At 43.2% G+C, this 19,523-nt stretch overlaps 1 protein-coding gene across 1 annotated transcript in view; it reads left to right on the top strand.

Moving 5' to 3' along the window:
- The first annotated feature begins 16,043 nt into the window (after positions 1–16,043).
- The window catches only part of TPST1 (tyrosylprotein sulfotransferase 1), a 174,745-nt gene continuing 171,265 nt past the window's right edge, over positions 16,044–19,523 (top strand). The window contains exon 1 of the mRNA XM_045459824.1: positions 16,044–16,065. The gene's annotated coding sequence lies outside the window, so the exon portion shown is untranslated. The remainder of the gene's footprint in view (positions 16,066–19,523) is intronic.

Genomic DNA, 19,523 nt, shown 5'->3' with positions numbered 1-19,523 from the left:
TTGGATCATTTGATTTTGGAGCATTGGGTTGTATAAGTTCTTCATATATTTTGGATGCTAACTCTTCATTGAATATGTCACTTGCAAATATCTTCTCCCATTCTGTAAGTTGCCTTTTCGTTTTGTTGATTGTTTCCTTCACCATGCAGAAGCTTTTAATTTTGATGTAGTCCCAATGGTTTATTCTTGCTTTTGTTTCCCTTGCCTCAGGAGACCTATCTAGAGAAATGTTGCTGCGGCCAATGTCAGAGAAATTACTGCCTGTGCTGTTTTCTAGGATGTTTATGGTTTCAGGTCTCACATTTTGATCTTTGATCCATATTGAGTTTATTTTTCGTGTATGGTATAATAAGGTGGTGCAATTTCATTGTTTTGCATGTTGCTGTCCAGTTTTCCCAACACCATTTGTTGAAGAGACATTCTTTTTCCCATTGCATATTATTTGCTGCTTTGTCAAAGATTAATTGACCATAAAATTGTGGGTTTATGTCTGGATTTCGTACTCTGTTCTATTGATCCATGTGTCTTATTTTTGTTCCCGTACCATACTCTTTTGATCACTACAGCTTTGTAGTATAAGTTGAAGTTCAGAATTGTGATGCCTCCAACTTTGCTTTTCTTTTTTTAAGATTGTTTTGGCTGCTCAAGGTCTTTTGTGATCCGTACAAATTTTAGGATTGTCTGTTCTAGTTCTGTGAAAAATACTGTTGGCATATTGATAGGAATTCCATTAAATGTGTAGATTGCTTTGGGTAGTAGACATTTTAACAATATTTGTTCTTCAAATCCATGAACCATGAATGTCTTTCCATTTCTTTTCTTTTTTAAAATGTTTTTAATGTTTATTTATTTTTGAGAGAGAGACAGAGTGTGAGTGGGGGAGGGGCAGAGAAAGAGAGGGAGACACAGAATCTGAAGCAGGTTCCAGGCCCTGAGCTGTCAGCACAGAGCCCAACACAGGGCTCAAACTCACGGGCCATGAGATCGTGACCTGAGCAGAAATCAAGAATCAGATGCTTAACCGACTGAGCCACCCAGGTGCCCCTAAAGGATACCTAATTTTCATTAAATGAATTTGTTAATAATTTATAGATTTATAATATATAATTTGTGATAATACTTTGACATTTTATGATATGATTATAAACTTTTGTATTTGAAATTTATTTCAACATGTAGTTTAACTTTTTAAAAAATATTTGAGGGGCACCTGGGTGGCTCAGTCAGTTAAGGATCTGACTCTTGATTTCAGTTCAGGTCATGATCTCATGGTTTGTCAGATCAAGCCCTGAGGAGGGCTCTGCCCTGACAGCATGGACCCTGCTTGGTATACTCTCTCTCCCTCTCTCTCTGCCCTTCCCCTACTCACGCACGCATGCACACAGTCTCTCTCTCCCTCTCAAAAATAAAAACTTAAAAAGGTTTTTTAATTCCTAACACTTTATAAAAAAAGAGTTCAGCCTATATATACATTTTTTTTTCTCTTTTTAAATATGCTTTATATCTTAAGGGATTGACTTCTGCAGTTGTGGGGGCTGGCAAAGTAAGTCCGAAGTTCGCAGCCGGGCAGGCAGTCAGGAAGGGAAGGTCACGAGCAGGCTGGAATTCCACATACACAGGTGGAAGCTTGTTCACAGACAGAGGGAAGGAAGATCCAGAGGGAATAGATAAGAATTGTGTGAATAACGAGGAGAAACTGTGTGTAGGCTACCAAATGGCCGCTGCCTTCCTACCACCCGCAGACTGCCAGGCAAGAATATTGCTTGTAGCCCACACTAACTAGGATCACACTAGAAAGAGAATTCTGGGCTCTGTAGTTAAGCCTAGCTGAGTTGCCGCATCACATACCCATCACACTGTGTGAATGCCAGTTTCAGTAGGTAATGCTGTTATGCCCAGAATTCGTGATCCCCAAAGACCACCAGGGAGCCGAGTCCGATGCAAAAGCAAAAGAGCTTTTATTGGAGCTAGCTCGAGCTCAATCCCCTACCTGCACCGACGCAGCGGTGAGATACCAGAGAGAGAGAGAGAGCGGGTTTCAAAAGCACAAAGATTTTATAGGGATCATGGCCTCAGCCAATTGGCTGGGGAAGGGTCGTGGACTCAGCCGATTGGCTGCCAAAGTGTGGTCCCAGATCAGCAATTATCATCATCACCTGGATCTTGTTAAAAATGCAAATGTTGGGCCTGGTGGTCACAGACCTACTGAATCAGAAACTCTGGGGGTGGGGCTCAGCAATCTGTGTTTGAACAAGTCTTCCAGGAGATTCTGATGCACCTGAAGTTTAAGAACCACCATGTCTGAGGATCTCTAACATGTTTGGCCTCAGTGTACACAGAACATTTCTCACTGGTCACCTATTAACCATTGGCTGTCAGCCTCGCTGTGCTATATAAATACCTAGCACCAAACACCATCCCCAGAGACTCTGATTAATTGGTTTGGGGAGGGGTAAAGTTCCCAGGTCATTCTAAGCCTGGACAGGGTTGAGGGCTCCTGCCTCTGGCCCCTACCTGAGAGAAGCCCTCCCTCTTCTACTCACACTTTCCACGCCTTTCACACTCCCCTTCCTCCCACCTCAGACTTCGGAAGAATGCATCAATCGGTAGCTTGCTTTCTTAGAAAACATAAGTTACTCAAGGGGAGGAGGCGTGGTCTGAGGTTTGAGCGGGAACCTCTTTCTGTGGCCATGTCAGGGACATAGTCACTAGGCGGCCGGCCTAGGTCTGCTCTTTCAATGCCATGATATTATATTCATTAGTCTCACCTTTGTCTGTACATTATTGCCAACTTCTGACCCTCTGCCTCCTGCACTTGCCTCCTGTGGGCAATCTCTCTTCCCCCATCCAGCCTAGTGTTTTTTGTTCTCAGAAAACTGGCATAGGCATGTATTCTGGCCTTCTCTAGCTGTTTTAAGGCCCAGCTGGGCCCATTTGTTCAGACTCCTCTAACTCACACCCCAGAACTGCATGTCCCTCCATAACAATATTTGTTCTTTCAGAAATGGGATTCACCCCTGCTCACAAATGTTTCACTTAATCAATGATCTGCTGTTTAAAATTTTTTTAAATGTTTATTTTGAGAGAGAGAGAGAGAGAGGGAGAATGAGTGGGGGAGGGGCAGAGACAGAGGGAGACACAGAATCCAAAGCAGGCTCAGGCTCTGAGCTGTCAGCACAGAGCCTGCCACAGGGCTCAGACTCACAGACTGTAAGATCATGACCTGAGCCAAAGTCAGATGCTTAACCAACGAAGTCACCCAGGAGCCCCAATGATTTGTTGTTTTAAAAACCACTTTGCCGGTACTTTGGTTATTTACATCAATGCCTTCACACTCCCTTGCTGCCTATGGCCTAGAATTTTTGAATTTAGTTCTTCTGGGAGCACTGGGCCTGTACAAGCCTGGAGTATTCTGCATTTTTATTTTTCTCATTGTGTGCATGTAAATATTTTACCGGAATGTAAACCAGAAGTGGGCTTGCTGCCTTGTTCACTGTTGTGTTTCCTCTGCTCCACAGGGCCTGGCACGTAGCGGGCACTCAATCAATATGTGACAAATGAATGAGTACCGAATACATGCACATTTCTGTAAAGCATGTTTGTTCAATGTGTAAATCTCTGTATAGGTGTTGGTGTGTGTGAGTGTGTGTGCATGTGTGTGTATTTGTTGTGTGTTGAAGAAAAATATTTGGGTAGCCCCAAAAGAGCCATTAGAGACTATTTTAATGACTTCCAGCCATGAGTTTAGAATTCGTTCAGAGAACATTTGGAAAATTACCGTTTGTGTAGAATGGAAGAAGAAAGTACATGGATCCATCTGTAGTGGGTTGAATGGTGCCTCCCTCCCCGAAAGATACGTGCAAACCCCCAGAACCTGTGAATGTGACCTTACTCGGAAAAAGGGTCTTTGCAGAGTAATCGAGTTAAGGATCTCACTATGAGATCAGCCTGGATTATCCAGTATCTGCAGGATCCTGCCTGAAAGCCAATGACAAGTTGTCTGTGAAAGGAGAGGGGCAATGTGACCGCAGTGGCAGAAATTGGAAGATACAGCGAAGGAAGCCACGGAATGCCTGCAGCTACCAGAGGCTGTACAGGCTAAGGAAGGTGTCCCCCTAGAGGACCTGCCGAAGGAGCACGTCCTACTGACACCTTGATTTCAGACCTCTGACCTCCAGAACTGTGTGAAAATAAATTCCTGCTGTGTTAAGCCACTTGGTTTGTGGTGATTTGTTATGGCAGCCGCAGAAAGCGAACACACCTTCTGTTGGGCATACAAGAGCTTATGGCCAATTTGTCTGGGGCCATGTGTGTCCTGTGGGTATGCACACCCACGTTCCACCCTGACTGCCAGCACAGGGTTGTGTACAACAGCACAGCAAATATTTGCAAGGAGTGGAGCAAACAGGCAGAGGGTGTATCGGGGAGCCTGGCTGGGAGGGCCAGACAGGGCCCAGAGATCCAGAACCCTTCAGATTCACTGGGCCCCTGGAAAATTTCCAGAAATAATATGTCTGAGGCACTTCCCCCTGGAAATTACCAGGGACCACTAGGGAATAAGGAAGGAAAGGATGGTTTTTCTGCTTCCTGCAAACTGGTCCCTTTCCAGAGCGTGATCCTATGAAGGGCCAGCCCCACTGTGGCAGCCCTAAGGGGCCTGAAGTGCACTGAAGGGTGAGGGGGGTGCCTGCCAGTCATACTTCAGTGAGCTGCAGCTCAGGTCCCAGCATGGCATTCAGAATGCCTTCACTGCCTTCTGCTTAGTTTCCTGTCCTGGTTGCTTTTCCTTCTCTGTCCAATCTGGCTAGAGCCTCAGCCCCTGGGCGTCGGCCAGCTCCACTTTCCTTGAATGACTGGCAAAAACAGCAGGGCCAGGCAGGAATCACCATGAGACAGGGAACGGGATATTTCCACAGTCCCTGAAATACTAAGTAGTTTCAACAGATTACTTGTAACTTACAAAGGGAAAAATGTTAGCTTCACAGTGGAGAAACCTAACTTAACCAGAAGTTAACACTGACCTTGTGTGCCTCTTGCTATGATGGCACTTCCCTTTGGGGTGTTCCTGACCCCCAAACAGCAGACAAACTCAATTTGAAGGTATTTACAAATAACTAGTATGCCTCAGAAGACAGAGAAAGGGTGAGGAAAGAGACAAAAGTGACATAACTAAAGGCAACACGCAGATTTGAAGGAAAAAATAGCTGTAAATGTAGCCGGGGCACAGGGTTGCAAGAGCTTGGCTCTGGGGTCCCAAACAGACCGGCTTCAGCCACGTGCCGCTGACAAAGGCAGAGACACAAGTGGCCGTGAAACAAGAAAGGGATTTATTTCAGTGAGGCTACCACCCCAAGACAGCTGCACTAGCATCTCAAACACTGTCTCCAAAGTGCCAAAAATACCTCCAGGTTTAAACAAGGAAAATATGGGACAAAGGTCGGTGGGTACCTGCAGGTGGGCAGTGAAGATCAGGTCGCTCATTGTCTTGGGCTCAGTCACAAGGCAGGGTCTTCCTGGCTCAGTCCGGTCTTTACAGTCTGTATAGCTCTAGCAGGTATTTGCGGTTCCCATCAGGGGATGCTTTGCCTGCAAGCTCTTTTGCCTGAGTTCAGAGATAAGCTGGAAAGAAAAACCTAATCAATTAGAAAGTAGAGACTGAGGTCAAAATGGAGGTTGTTGAAATCCTCTTTCATAAAAGGACATTATTGGGACAATTTAGAACTTTGAATATGGACTGTATATTACATACATTAGATAAATTTCCTTCACTGGATCAGCGAATAAGAGAATGTCCTTGTTTTTAGGTGACACCTATGAAGTATAAAGGAACATAAGACACAGTGTCTGTAATTTGTTATCAAATGGTTCAATAACAACGATAATTACATACAGATAGATATCCAACAAAGGTACCAAATGTTAACAATTGGAGAATCACTGGTTGGACACTTGGTAAAGGATATATATATATTATATATATATATATATATATATATATATATATATATGTATATTTATATACATATATATAATATATATATATATGTATATTTATATACATATATATAATATATATATACTGCAGTTAATTGTACTCTTTTTAGCCCTTTTTTATGTTTAAAATTTTTCAAAAAAAAACACAAGTGAGGACTTTTTGTCTGTAAATTACAGAACAAAGTGAGGTGATGATTATTAAGGGAAACACTGTCCCATCATTCAATTTAATCCATCTCAACAAACATTCCAAGGCCTCTTATGGGCCCAGAAGAGCGTTGGGTGCCGTGGGGAATATGCACCCTCATCCAAGTGGCTTCCTGTCTGCTAAGGGTGAGGGAGGAGAACCAGACAAATACACAGAGAATAAAAATGCAAAATAGAATAGGAAGAATTTCTTTTTTTTTTTTTTTTTGTAAATATAATTTATTGTCAGCTTGGCTAACATACAGTGTACACAGTGTGCTCTTGGTTTTGTGGGTAGATTCCCATGATTCTTCGTTTACATACAACACCCAGTGCTCATCCCAACAAGTGCCCTTCTCAATGCCCATCACCCATTTCCTCCCTCCCCCAACCCTCCCATCAACCCTCAGTTTGTTCTCTGTATTTAAGAGTCTCTTATGCTTTTCCTCCCTTTCTGTCTGAAACTATTTTTTCCCCTTCCCTTCCCCATGGTCTTCTGTTAAGTTTCTCAAGTTCCACATATGAGTGAAAATGTAGGATATTTGTCTTCCTCTGACTGACTTATTTCACTCACCATAATACCTTCCAGTCCCATCCAGGTTGCTGCAAATGGCAGGATTTCATTCTTTGTCATTGCCAAGTAGTATTCCATTGTATATATAAACCACATCTTCTTTTTTTCCCCCCAATATATGAAATTTATTGTCAAATTGGTTTCCATACAACACCCAGTGCTCATCCCAAAAGGTGCCCTCCTCAATACCCATCACCCACCCTCCCCTCCCTCCCACCCCCCATCACCTCTCAGTTTGTTCTCAGTTTTTAAGAGTCTCTTATACTTTGGCTCTCTCTCACTCTAACCTCTTTTTTTTTCCTTCCCCTCCCCCATGGGTTTCTGTTAAGTTTCTCAGGATCCACATAAGAGTGAAAACATATGGTATCTGTCTTTCTCTATATGGCTTATTTCACTTAGCATCACATTCTCCAGTTCCATCCATGTTGCTACAAAGGGCTATATTTCATTCTTTCTCATTGCCATGTAGTACTCCATTGTGTATATAAACCACAATTTCTTTATCCATTCATCAGTTGATGGACATTTAGGCTCTTTCCATAATTTGGCTATTGTTGAGAGTGCTGCTATCAACATTGGGGTACAAGTGCCCCTATGCATCAGTACTCCTGTATCCCTTGGGTAAATTCCTAGCAGTGCTATTGCTGGGTCATAGGGTAGGTCTATTTTTAATTTTCTGAGGAACCTCCACACTGCTTTCCAGAGCGGCTGCACCAGTTTGCATTCCCACCAACAGTGCAAGAGGGTTCCCGTTTCTCCACATCCTCTCCAGCATCTATAGTCTCCTGATTTGTTCATTTTGGCCACTCTGACTGGCGTGAGGTGATACCTGAGTGTGGTTTTGATTTGTATTTCCCTGATGAGGAGCGACGTTGAGCATCTTTTCATGTGCCTGTTGGCCATCCGGATGTCTTCTTTAGAGAAGTGTCTATTCATGTTTTCTGCCCATTTCTTCACTGGGTTATTTGTTTTTCGGGTGTGGAGTTTGGTGAGCTCTTGATAGATTTTGGATACTAGCCCTTTGTCCAATATGTCATTTGCAAATATCTTTTCCTATTCCGTTGGTTGCCTTTTAGTTTTGTTGGTTGTTTCCTTTGCTGTGCAGAAGCTTTTAATTTTCATAAGGTCCCAGTAATTCATTTTTGCTTTTAATTCCCTTGCCTTTGGGGATGTGTCGAGTAAGAGATTGCTACGGCTGAGGTCAGAGAGGTCTTTTCCTGCTTTCTCCTTTAGGGTTTTGATGGTTTCCTGTCTCACATTCAGGTCCTTTTTCCATTTTGAGTTTATTTTTGTGAATGGTGTCAGAAAGTAGTCTAGTTTCAACCTTCTGCATGTTGCTGTCCAGTTCTCCCAGCACCATTTGTTAAAGAGACTGTCTTTTTTCCATTGGATGTTCTTTCCTGCTTTGTCAAAGATGAGTTGGCCATACGTTTGTGGGTCTAGTTCTGGGGTTTCTATTCTATTCCATTGGTCTATGTGTCTGTTTTTGTGCCAATACCATGCTGTCTTGATGATTACAGCTTTGTAGTAGAGGCTAAAGTCTGGGATTAACCACATCTTTTTTTTTTTTTTTAATATATGAAATTTATTGTCAAATTGGTTTCCATACAACACCCAGTGCTCATCCCAAAAGGTGCCCTCCTCAATACCCACCACCCACCCTCCCCTCCCTCCCACCCCCCCATCAACCCTCAGTTTGTTCTCAGTTTTTAACAGTCTCTTATGCTTTGGCTCTCTCCCACTCTAACCTCTTTTTTTTTTTCTTCCCCTCCCCCACGGGTTTCTGTTAAGTTTCTCAGGATCCACATAAGAGTGAAACCATATGGTATCTGTCTTTCTCTGTATGGCTTATTTCACTTAGCATCACACTCTCCAGTTCCATCCACGTTGCTACAAAAGGCCATATTTCATTTTTTCTCATTGCCACGTAGTATTCCATTGTGTATATAAACCACAATTTCTTTATCCATTCATCAGTTGATGGACATTTAGGCTCTTTCCATAATTTGGCTATTGTTGAGAGTGCTGCTATCAACATTGGGGTACAAGTGCCCCTATGCATCAGTACTCCTGTGTCCCTTGGGTAAATTCCTAGCAGTGCTATTGCTGGGTCATAGGGTAGGTCTATTTTTAATTTTCTGAGGAACCTCCACACTGCTTTCCAGAGCGGCTGCACCAGTTTGCATTCCCACCAACAGTGCAAGAGGGTTCCCGTTTCTCCACATCCTCTCCAGCATCTATAGTCTCCTGATTTGTTCATTTTGGCCACTCTGACTGGCGTGAGGTGATACCTGAGTGTGGTTTTGATTTGTATTTCCCTGATGAGGAGCGACGTTGAGCATCTTTTCATGTGCCTGTTGGCCATCCGGATGTCTTCTTTAGAGAAGTGTCTATTCATGTTTTCTGCCCATTTCTTCACTGGGTTATTTGTTTTTCGGGTGTGGAGTTTGGTGAGCTCTTGATAGATTTTGGATACTAGCCCTTTGTCCAATATGTCATTTGCAAATATCTTTTCCTATTCCGTTGGTTGCCTTTTAGTTTTGTTGGTTGTTTCCTTTGCTGTGCAGAAGCTTTTTATCTTCATAAGGTCCCAGTAATTCACTTTTGCTTTTAATTCCCTTGCCTTTGGGGATGTGTCGAGTAAGAGATTGCTACGGCTGAGGTCAGAGAGGTCTTTTCCTGCTTTCTCCTCTAAGGTTTGGATGGTTTCCTGTCTCACATTCAGGTCCTTTTTCCATTTTGAGTTTATTTTTGTGAATGGTGTCAGAAAGTAGTCTAGTTTCAACCTTCTGCATGTTGCTGTCCAGTTCTCCCAGCACCATTTGTTAAAGAGACTGTCTTTTTTCCATTGGATGTTCTTTCCTGCTTTGTCAAAGATGAGTTGGCCATACGTTTGTGGGTCTAGTTCTGGGGTTTCTATTCTATTCCATTGGTCTATGTGTCTGTTTTTGTGCCATAACCACATCTTCTTTATCCATTCTTCAATTGATGGACATTTAGGCTCTTTCCATACTTCGGCTATTGTTGATAGTGCGGCTATAAACATTGGGGTACATGTGCCCCTATGAATCAGCACTCCTGTATCCTTTGGATAAATTCCTAGTAGTGCTATTGCTGGGTCATAGGGTAATTCTATTTTTAATTTTTTAGGAACTTCTACACTGTTTTCAAGAGTGGCTGTACGAGTTTGCATTCCTACCAACAGTGCAAGAGCGTTCCCATTTCTCAACATCCTCTCCAGCATCTGTTGTTTCCTGAGTTGTTAATTTTAGCCACTTTGGTGGTATCTCAATGTGGTTTTGATTTGCATTTTCCTAATGATGAGTGATGTTGAGCATCTTTTCATGTGTCTGTTAGCCATCTGGATGTCTTCTTGGAAAAGTGTCTATTCATGTCTTCTGCCCATTTCTTCACTGAATTATTTGTTTTTTGGGTGTTGAGTTTGGTAAGTTCTTTATAGATTTTGGATACCAATCCTTTATCCATATGTCATTTGCAAATATCTTCTCCCATTCCGTCAGCTGCCTTTTGTTGATTGTTTCCTTTGCAATGCAGAAGCTTTTTATCTTGATGAAGTCTCAATAGTTCATTTTTGTTTTTAATTCCCTTGTCTTCGGAGATGTGTCAAGCAAGAAATTGCTGTGACTGAGGTCAAAGAGGTTGTTGCCTGTTTTCTCCTCTAGGGTTTGGCTGGCTTCCTGTCTCAGATTTAGGTCTTTCATCCATTTTGAGTTTATTCTTGTGTATGGTGTAAGAAAGTGGTCCAGTTTCATTCTTCTGCATGTTACTATCCAGTTCTCTCAGCACTATTTGCTAAAGAGACTGTCTCTTTTCCATTGGATATTCTTTCCTGCTTTGTCAAAGATTAGTTGGCCATATATTTGTGGGTCCAATTCTGGGTTCTCTATTCTATTCCATTGGTCTATGTGTCTGTTTTTGTGCCAATACCATAATGTCTTGGTGATTATAGCTTTGTAGTAGAGGCTAAAGTCTGGGATTGTGATGCCTCCCGCTTTGGTTTTCTTTTAAAACATTACTTTGGCTATTTGGGGTTTTTTGTGGTTCCATACAAATTTTAGGATTGTTCATTTTAGCCCTGAGGAGAATGCTGATGCAATTTTGATTGGGATTGTATTGAATGTGTAGATTGCTTTGGGTAGTATTGACATTTTAACAGTATTTATTCTTCCAATCCATGAGCATGGAATGTTTTTCCATTTCTTTGTATCTTCAATTTCCTTCATAAGTTTTCTATAGTTTTCAACATACAAATCTTTTACATCTTTGGTTAGGTTTATTCCTAGTTATTTTATGGTTCTTGGTGCAATTGTAAATGGGATTGATTTCTTGATTTCTCTTTCTGTTGCTTCATTATTGGTGTATAGAAATGCAACCAATTGGGGCGCCTGGGTGGCTCAGTCGGTTAAGCATCCAACCTCAGCTCAGGTCACGATCTTGCGGTCCGTGAGTTCGAGCCCCACGTCGGGCTCTGTGCTGACTGCTCAGAGCCTGGAGCCTGTTTCAGATTCTGTGTCTCCCTCTCGCTCTGACCCTCCCCCGTTCATGCTCTGTCTCTCTCTGTCTCAAAAATAAATAAACATTAAAAAAAAAGTTAAAAAAAAAAAAAAGAAATGCAACCAATTTCTGTACGTTGATTTTGTACCCTGAGACTTAGCTGAATTCATGTATCAGTTCTAGCAGCTTTTTGGTGGAGTCTTTTGGGTTTTCCATGTAGAGTATCGTGTCAACTGTGAAAAATGAAAGTTTGACTTCTTCTTTGCCAATTTGGATGCTTTTATTTCATTTTGTTGTTTGATTACTGAGGCTAGGACTTCCAACACTATGTTAAACGACAGTGGTGAGAGTGGACATCCCTGTTGTGTTCTTGATCTCAGAGGGAAAGTTCTCAGTTTTTCCCCATTGAGGATGATATTAGCTGTGGGCTTTTCATAAATGGCTTTTATGATGTTAAGGTATGTTCCTTCTATCCTGACTTTCTTGAGGGTTTTTATTAAGAAAGAATGCTGTCAAATGCTTTTTCTGTATCTATTGACAGGGTCATATGGTTCTTATCCGTTCTTTTATTAATGCAATGTATCACATTGATTGACTTGTGAATATTTAACCAGCACTGCAGCCCAGGAATGAATCCCACTTGATCATGGTGAGTTATTCTTTTAATATATGGTTGAATTCAATTTGCTAGGATCTTGTTGAGAATTTTTGCCTCCATATTCATCAGGGATATTGACCTGTGATTCTCCTTTTTTGTGGGGTTTCTGTCTGGTTTGGGAATCAAGGTAATGCTGGCTCCATAGAAGTCCAGAAGCTTTCCTTCCATTTCTATTTTCTGGAACAGCTTGAGAAGGATATGTATTAACTCTGCTTTAAATGTCGGTAGAATTCCCCCTGGGAAGCCATCTGGCCCAGGACTCTTATTTATTGGGAGATTTTTGATAACTGATTCATTTTTTTGTTTGTTTGTTATGGGTCTGTTCAAATTTTCTATGTATTCCTGTTTGATTTTTGGTAGTGTGTGGGTGTCTAAGAATTTGTCCATTTCTTCCAGGTTATCTAGTTTGTTGGCATATAATTTTTCATAGTATTCTCTGATAATTGTTTGCATTTCTGTGGTGTTGGTTGTGATCTGTCCTTTTTCATTCATGATTTTATCTATCTGGGTCCTCTCTCTTTTCTTTTTGAGAAGTCTGGCTAGGGGTTTATCAATTTTTTTTTTTTTTTAAACAGCTCTTAGATTCATTGATCTGTTCTGTTTTTTTTTTTTAATTCTATATTGTTTATTTCTTCTAATCTTTTTTTTTTTTTTTAATTTTTTTTTCAACGTTTATTTATTTTTGGGACAGAGAGAGACAGAGCATGAACGGGGGAGGGGCAGAGAGAGAGGGAGACACAGAATCAGAAACAGGCTCCAGGCTCTGAGCCGTCAGCCCAGAGCCCGACGTGGGGCTCGAACTCACAGACCGCGAGATCGTGACCTGGCTGAAGTCGGACGCTTAACCGACTGCGCCACCCAGGCGCCCCGATTTCTTCTAATCTTTATTATTTCTCTTCTTCTGCTGGCCTTGGCCATTCTACTTCTAGTTTCTTTAGGTGTGCTGTTAGATTTTGTATTTGGGGTTTTTCTTGTTTCTTGAGATAGTCCTGGATTGCAATGTATTTTTCTCTTAGGACTGCCTTTGCTGCATCCCACAGGGTTTGGACTGTCATGTTTTCATTTTCATTTGCTTCTATATATTTTTTAATTTCTTCTTTAATTGCCTGGTTGACCAATTCATTCTTTAGTAGGATGTTCTTTAACCTCCATGCATTTGGGTGTTTTCCAAACTTTTTCTTGTGGTTGATTTCAAATTTCATAGCATTGTGATCTGAAAATATGCATTGTATGATCTCAATTCTTTTATATTTATTGAGGGATGTTTTGTGACCCAGTATGTGATCTATCTTGGAGAATGTTCCATGTACACTTGAGAAGAAAGTGTATTCTGCTGCTTTTGGGTAAAAAGTTCTGAATATATCTGTCAAGTCCATCTGGTCCTGTGTATCATTCAAGGCCCTTATTTCTTTATTGATTTTCTACCTAGATAATCTGTCCATTGCTGTAAATTGAGTGTTAAAGTCACCTGCAATAACCATATTCTTACCAATAAGATTGTTTATGTTTATGATTAATTGATTATATATTAGGGTACTTCCAAACTGGGGGCATAAACATTTATGATTATTACCTCTTCTTGATGGATAGACCCTGTACTTATGATAAAATGCCCTTCATCTCTTGTTACAGCCTTTAGTTTAAAATGTAGTTTTTCTGATATAAGTATGGCTACTCCAGCTTTCTTATGCCTTCCAGTAGCATGATAGATGATTCTCCACGAATGGGAAGGGTTTCTTAAGAAAAGTATAACATAGGACACAATCACAAAGGTCACAGAGATGAGACACTTCTGAATGGAATTGGTGTTTGCAATGTTTGAAGGTTGGCTGAATTTTCACTGGCAGAGCTGGGTTGAGGTCAATGCAGGTAGAAGAATGCGTATGAGCAAATGAACAGAAGTGGAGACCTGAGCATACTGGTGGTGAGCAAGTCTTGAGTGCTTCTGTTAAGTAGCAATGGGAAAGGCAACACAGTCATCTACCCTCTTAGGTTCAGAGGCTGGGGCCTGAGGATTAAACTGACAACAGGAGAAAAGGTTCATTATTGTCCAGGCACATAGGAGCCAACAAAGGAAGTAGTTGTCTTCTTAAATAGTTAAAGGTTTATATTCTGTTTTTTTTTTTAAGTTTATTTATTTTGAGAGAGAGAGAGAGAGAATATGAGTGAGGGAGGGGCAGAAAGAGAGGAGAGAAGAATCCCAAGCAGGCTCCACACTGTCAGCACAGATCCTGATGTGGGGCTCGAACCCACCAACTGTGAGATCATGACCTGAGCTGAAACCAAAAGTTGGATACTTAACTGTATCCAGTTTAAGTATGGGCCACCCAGGCACCCCATAGGTTTATATTCTTAACTTCATAGGGGAAAAGGGGAGGATTTGGGCTTCTAGGGGCAGCAAAGTCTGGTAGGTTAAATATACAGGAGAAACTAATGGAAAATGAGGGTGATAGAGTAAGGTTTACTATTCAGATTCAAGAGATGAGGAGCTGATGAGTTAACTCCACATCGTTCTCCTCTTCCTGGTAGGATGGGGGAGCATCTTTACAAATGATAATTTCCTTTGCAAAAGGGAAATTTACACCCTGTTTCCAGCAAAAAGGAAGAGGACAAAGAACTCAAGTTTTCTGCTTCTTGATTGCCTTCACCTCAAAATACTCCTTAAGCCACAGTGGCAGATTCTGAGGTGGCATTTTCTGATCTCCTTCACATGTAATTGAATGCCAGGCTCTACATTAAACTAGAAGCCAATAAGGGCAGCAGGGTCTGACTTGTTCATTGCTGTGCCCTCAGCAGCTAGAACACTGCCTGGTGGAAGACATTAGTAAATATGGGCTGGAATCCCCTAGATCCTGCAGGGAGTAGCATATCCTTCCAAGAAGCTGATTGCCCTGGGAAAGAGACCTAGGCAGGTGGCAAGAAGCTGGAAGTCTCTGCAGCCTATTTAACTGGGGAAGGAAAACCAAAGCCACAGGAGAAAATGGCCCTCTTGAATTAGGTCACGGAGGCCTGCCCAAGCCGGGTGCAGGACAAGTCACTAGGCTTGGCAGATGTTCCTGGTCTGCACTGGTGTCAGTAGTCAGCATCCGTGGGCACAGGCCTATTCCCTGGTGCACCTCCCACCTGAGGCCCCTCTATTCCCTGGAGCCTCTCTCCCCTGAAAGTCAGAGACTTGCCTAAGAGTAGAGGCAGACCCCTGTAGCTACTGCAACCCGATACCCCAAAGCACTCAGCATCCCTAGCGTAACCTAAGGCCCTCAACCTGGATCTCTGACTCAGGGGTTCTCACACCAGGTAGGCCAGTAGAATTTATCTGGCAGCTTGTAAAAAAATGAAGTGTAACTTACAGAAAAGTGCACACGTGAGTATAGTTTGATGGATTTTCACAAGGTGAACAAACTGGGTTAATTTCCAGGTCAGGAAACAGAGTATCAGTGACTAGCCTCTCTCAAGTCCCCCTGATGCCACCCCCCAGTCGCTACTCCAGTCCCTGTCTGCCCCCCGGGGTGAGGAGACCCTTCCCCCAGAGCTTCTGCTCGATATAACTGATGAGAGGCTTGGTGTCTAGCTTACAAAGCTGCACAGGTGGTTTATAGGCACATTGAGGCTTGAAAGTCACTCCTGGAAGTCCCATAATCTCTTTTGTCATAAGTGGGGCTAGAAGATGCTTTGCTCCTGTCTTTGGCTCAGCACCAGCAGCTGTCTGGCTGGGTTTACCCATGGAACAGTGGGCATTTCCTGTATCTAGGGTTTGCAGAGCACGCCGGTAGTAGCTCCTGGGCTCAGGAAGCCCGGTTGGTTGGTTCCAGCCTGGGCATGTGGCCCTCGCTCCCTGGCAGGAATTCCATGAAGAGGTATTTTTGGAAGGTGCAGGAATTCTGTAGCCATTTGGAAAATGTCTGCTCATAGGCTGTGCTGGATTCTCATTTTAAAAATGATGATGTGGCTGAGGGGCCTGACCTGGCCAGTTTTCCTAGAGCTAGGGGTGGGGAAAGAGAGGAGGCATGCTCTTTTCTTTTCCTTTTCTTTAACTCGTATCACCATTTTCTTTTTTGTCTCAAATCCCTCTATCTCCCAAGCTTCGAGAGAATTGTGAGGTGTCTCCTGCAGCACATTAGCCCTTTGATGCTATTTGCAGGTAAGTGTTTCATTTTGTCCCAGGTCAGCCAGGGCTTTGGGGTCACTTTAGGTTGGGTGAAAGTTTAATTTAACTCTCACTTCCCTTTCAAGGATTTTTGCCTCTGGAGCCCACACTCTGAATCTCTCTGCCCTCCCAGGGAGGACCCTGAGTGCCCTCCTGTTCTCTTCCCCGTGTCCCCCTCTGCTTTGCCTTGGTGGCCTTCATTGATAGCTGCAGCTTTTGCTATTTCTGTATCTATTCATTCACTCATCCATTCACTCAGCGCATGTGAGGCTCTGTGCTGGGGACAGGACAGAGGGCTGGGCAGACCCAGCCATCTCCTGTCATTACCATTTCTGTCCTTATCCTTGAGACCTCCTTTTGTCCCCAGCTCTCCACTCCCCACCCATTCTCCCACAGCCATACGCGTGCCTCTGAAAGATCCAGGCTCCTTCACCTTGAACTGCAAAGGTAGTGTGTCGTCTCCATTCTCTGTTTCCAAACCCCTTGCTCCTGACCCTCATTTCCAGCTCCCTTGAACTCAGAGAGAGGATAATAAAGTGGGACCTGGCATGCTTCTCTTCTCCTATTTTCCATTTCGGAGGGCCTCCACCTCCCTTCCACCTCTCACCTCGGTACCATCCTCTCCCCATGCCAGATTCCAGAATGGCAATGCCACGAAGGGAGATCTGCTGCACCAAAAACCAAAGCAAAGCCAACAGTCCCCCCAGGTAGACGTGGTGGAGGGCTGTGCTGCCTGAACGTTGCTAGGTGTGGTGCACGGACTTTCCTTGCAGGAGGTGAGATTACTGTGTTAAGGAGTCCTCACCCTGGGCCAGGCCTTCTCAGGAGATGAATCCCCGAGGCGGAAGCTGTGCAAGGCTGGCCTTACAGGGCAGTGGCTTCCAGGCTGTCACTGGAGGTGCCCACCTCCTCTCTTTCCTTGGGCCTGTGGGGCTGCCTAGGCTGTTTGGAAGAAACAGACCCTGAGTCCTTTGAATTGCCTGTGGATTGGTCGGGGTGATGCTGTGCATGCCCTCAGGTGAGCTGATCTGAGGAGAGATCACCTGAAGGAGGTAAAGCTGGGGAGGGAAAATAGATACAGCTTGTTCAGAATATGCGTACCGAGTACGCGGCTTGAAAAATTACACAAAGCAATATACATGTCATGGGAACCAGATGTTCATATAGGCTTCAGTGGTGAGTTTTGCAGAAGAGGGGTTTTAAAATTCTGACTTTATTTATTTTAAATAGGTAATCCAAGCACATGACGCAAAATTTCAAAAAGTGCCAAAGTATATAGATACAGTGAAAAATAAGTCTCTTTCTCGCTCCTGTCCCCAGGCCCCTCAGGTTTCCAGCCAGAAAGAGCCACTGCTACAGTTTACTGTGTGTCCTTCCAGAGGTTATTTCTGAAAACCATAGGCATGCGTGTGTACTTTTAAAAATTGCAAATGGGCATATTATATACACTGTTCTTAACTTTGTTCTTTTCACTTAAGAGTATATTTTGAAGCTTTTCTCTTTTTAAAGTTTATTTATTTATTTGGACAGAGAGGGAGAGAGAGTGTGAGCTGGGGAGGGGCAGAGAGAGAGAGAGAGAGAGAATCCCAAGAGGGCTCTGTACTGGCTTGATCTTACGAATTGTGAGATCGTGACCTGAGCTGAAATCAAGAGTCAGACGCTTGACAGAGTCATCCAGGTGTCCCTGGAGTCTTTTTTCTTAAGATATACTACATGGATTGGCGGTAGAGTTAGAAAGCAGAAAAACTTGTTTCCAAAGGGCTCTGAGCTTCGCTTCACTTCAAGCAGCTCCTTGCTTCTGGCTACTTTCTACAGTGTGGCTCTTGGGTCACCTAAAGCTGTCTTGCTCAGGGAGACATCCCATCACGTGACAGGAAGGAAGGTCAACCTCCCTGCCAGATTTCACTGAAGGGATTTGTGTCCCGTTCTTACCAAAGTCCCGTCTAGAATTTGTTCTCACAGTTTAATAGGTAAGATACAAGCACCATCCCTCACCTGGCTACTCAGTTTTCTTTTTCTTTTTCTTTTTCTTTTTAAGTTTATTTATTTATTTTGAGAGAGAGAGAGAGACAGAAGCAGAGAGAAAGGGAGAGAGAGAATCCCAAGCAGGCTCTGTGCTGTCAGTGTGGAGTCCAACACAGGGCTCTATCCCACAAACCGTAAGATCACGACCTGAGCTGAAATCAAGAGTTGGACGCTTAACTGACGGAGCCACCCAGGCGCTCCTCAGTTTTTCTTCAGGTCTTGTAGTTGGGTGAAGTATTTTGGGGGCCATATGAAGGGTCACCTCAGTTGCAATTCTGTTTTGTGGAGAGGGACTGGCAGCGGCTCCAGGCCATGGTAAACACTTTTCTTGAAGGGGTCTAGAATCCAGGAAGTGGACTGGGGGACATAGCCCTTAATTTGTTGAAAGATTGGATTTGGGGGGCAGCCCTTGGGTCTATCTATAATCACTTTGAGGAGTGCTATCTCCTTCCTTCCCTCTCCTCTTGCTCTCGGCCTGCTAATCTTGTTCATTTTTCTTTGGCTAAACTTTGCAATCCTAGTGGTCCATTTCTTCTGCTCCAAAGCAGCTAGGGACAAATCTGAGCATGTTCTTCATTAGATTTAAATGTTCCAGAGGCACCTGGGTGGCTCAGTTGGTTAAGCATCTGACTTTTGGTTTCGGCTTAGGTCATGATCTCATGGTTCATGAGTTCGAGCCCCATGTCCGGCTCTGTGCTGACAGCAGCAAGCCTGCTTGGGATTCTCTCTCTCCCTCTCTCTGCCCATCCCCTCTGTGCGTGCTCTCTCTCAAAATAAATAAATAAACAAACAAATGTTCCAAAGAAAATTGTCACGGTGGGTATTTGTTTAAATTTCTTCAGATCAAGTTGCTTACAAGATTTTACTAACTTGGGACACCTGGGTGGCTCAGTTGGTTAAATGTCCAGCTCTTGATCTTGGCTCAGGTCGTGATCTCACAGTTTGTGACATGGAGCCCCTCGTTGGGCTCTGTGCTGTCTTCATGGAGTCTGCTTGGGATTCTCTCTCTCTCTTTCTCTCTCTGTCAAAATAAATAAACTTTAAAAAAAGATTTTGCTAACTGAATAAAGAGAAAACAAATTTAGATATGCTGGGCCCTTGTTAGAAAGGCACCAGAGCCAGGAGCTTTCAGAGGTTTGTTATCTCATTTTATTTATTTATTTTTAAATGTTTATTTTTGAGAGAGAGAGCAAGTGAGGGAAGGGCAGAGTGGGGTGGGGGGAGCAGACAGAGGATCTGAAGTGGGCTCCACGCTGACAGCAGGAAGCTTGATAAGGGGCTTGAACTCACGAACCATGAGATTATGACCTGAGCCAAAGTTAGCTGCTTAACCAACTGAGCCACTCAGGCATCTCTCATTATGTTTTTTAAAAATGTAACAGCTTTGGGGTGCCTGGCTGGTTTAGTTCATAGAACATGTGATTCTT

This window comes from Leopardus geoffroyi, chromosome E3 (genome assembly GCF_018350155.1).
Source record: "Leopardus geoffroyi isolate Oge1 chromosome E3, O.geoffroyi_Oge1_pat1.0, whole genome shotgun sequence".
NCBI classification, from domain to species: Eukaryota; Metazoa; Chordata; class Mammalia; order Carnivora; family Felidae; genus Leopardus; species Leopardus geoffroyi.
This window is presented reverse-complemented; position numbering and strand designations above follow the sequence as displayed.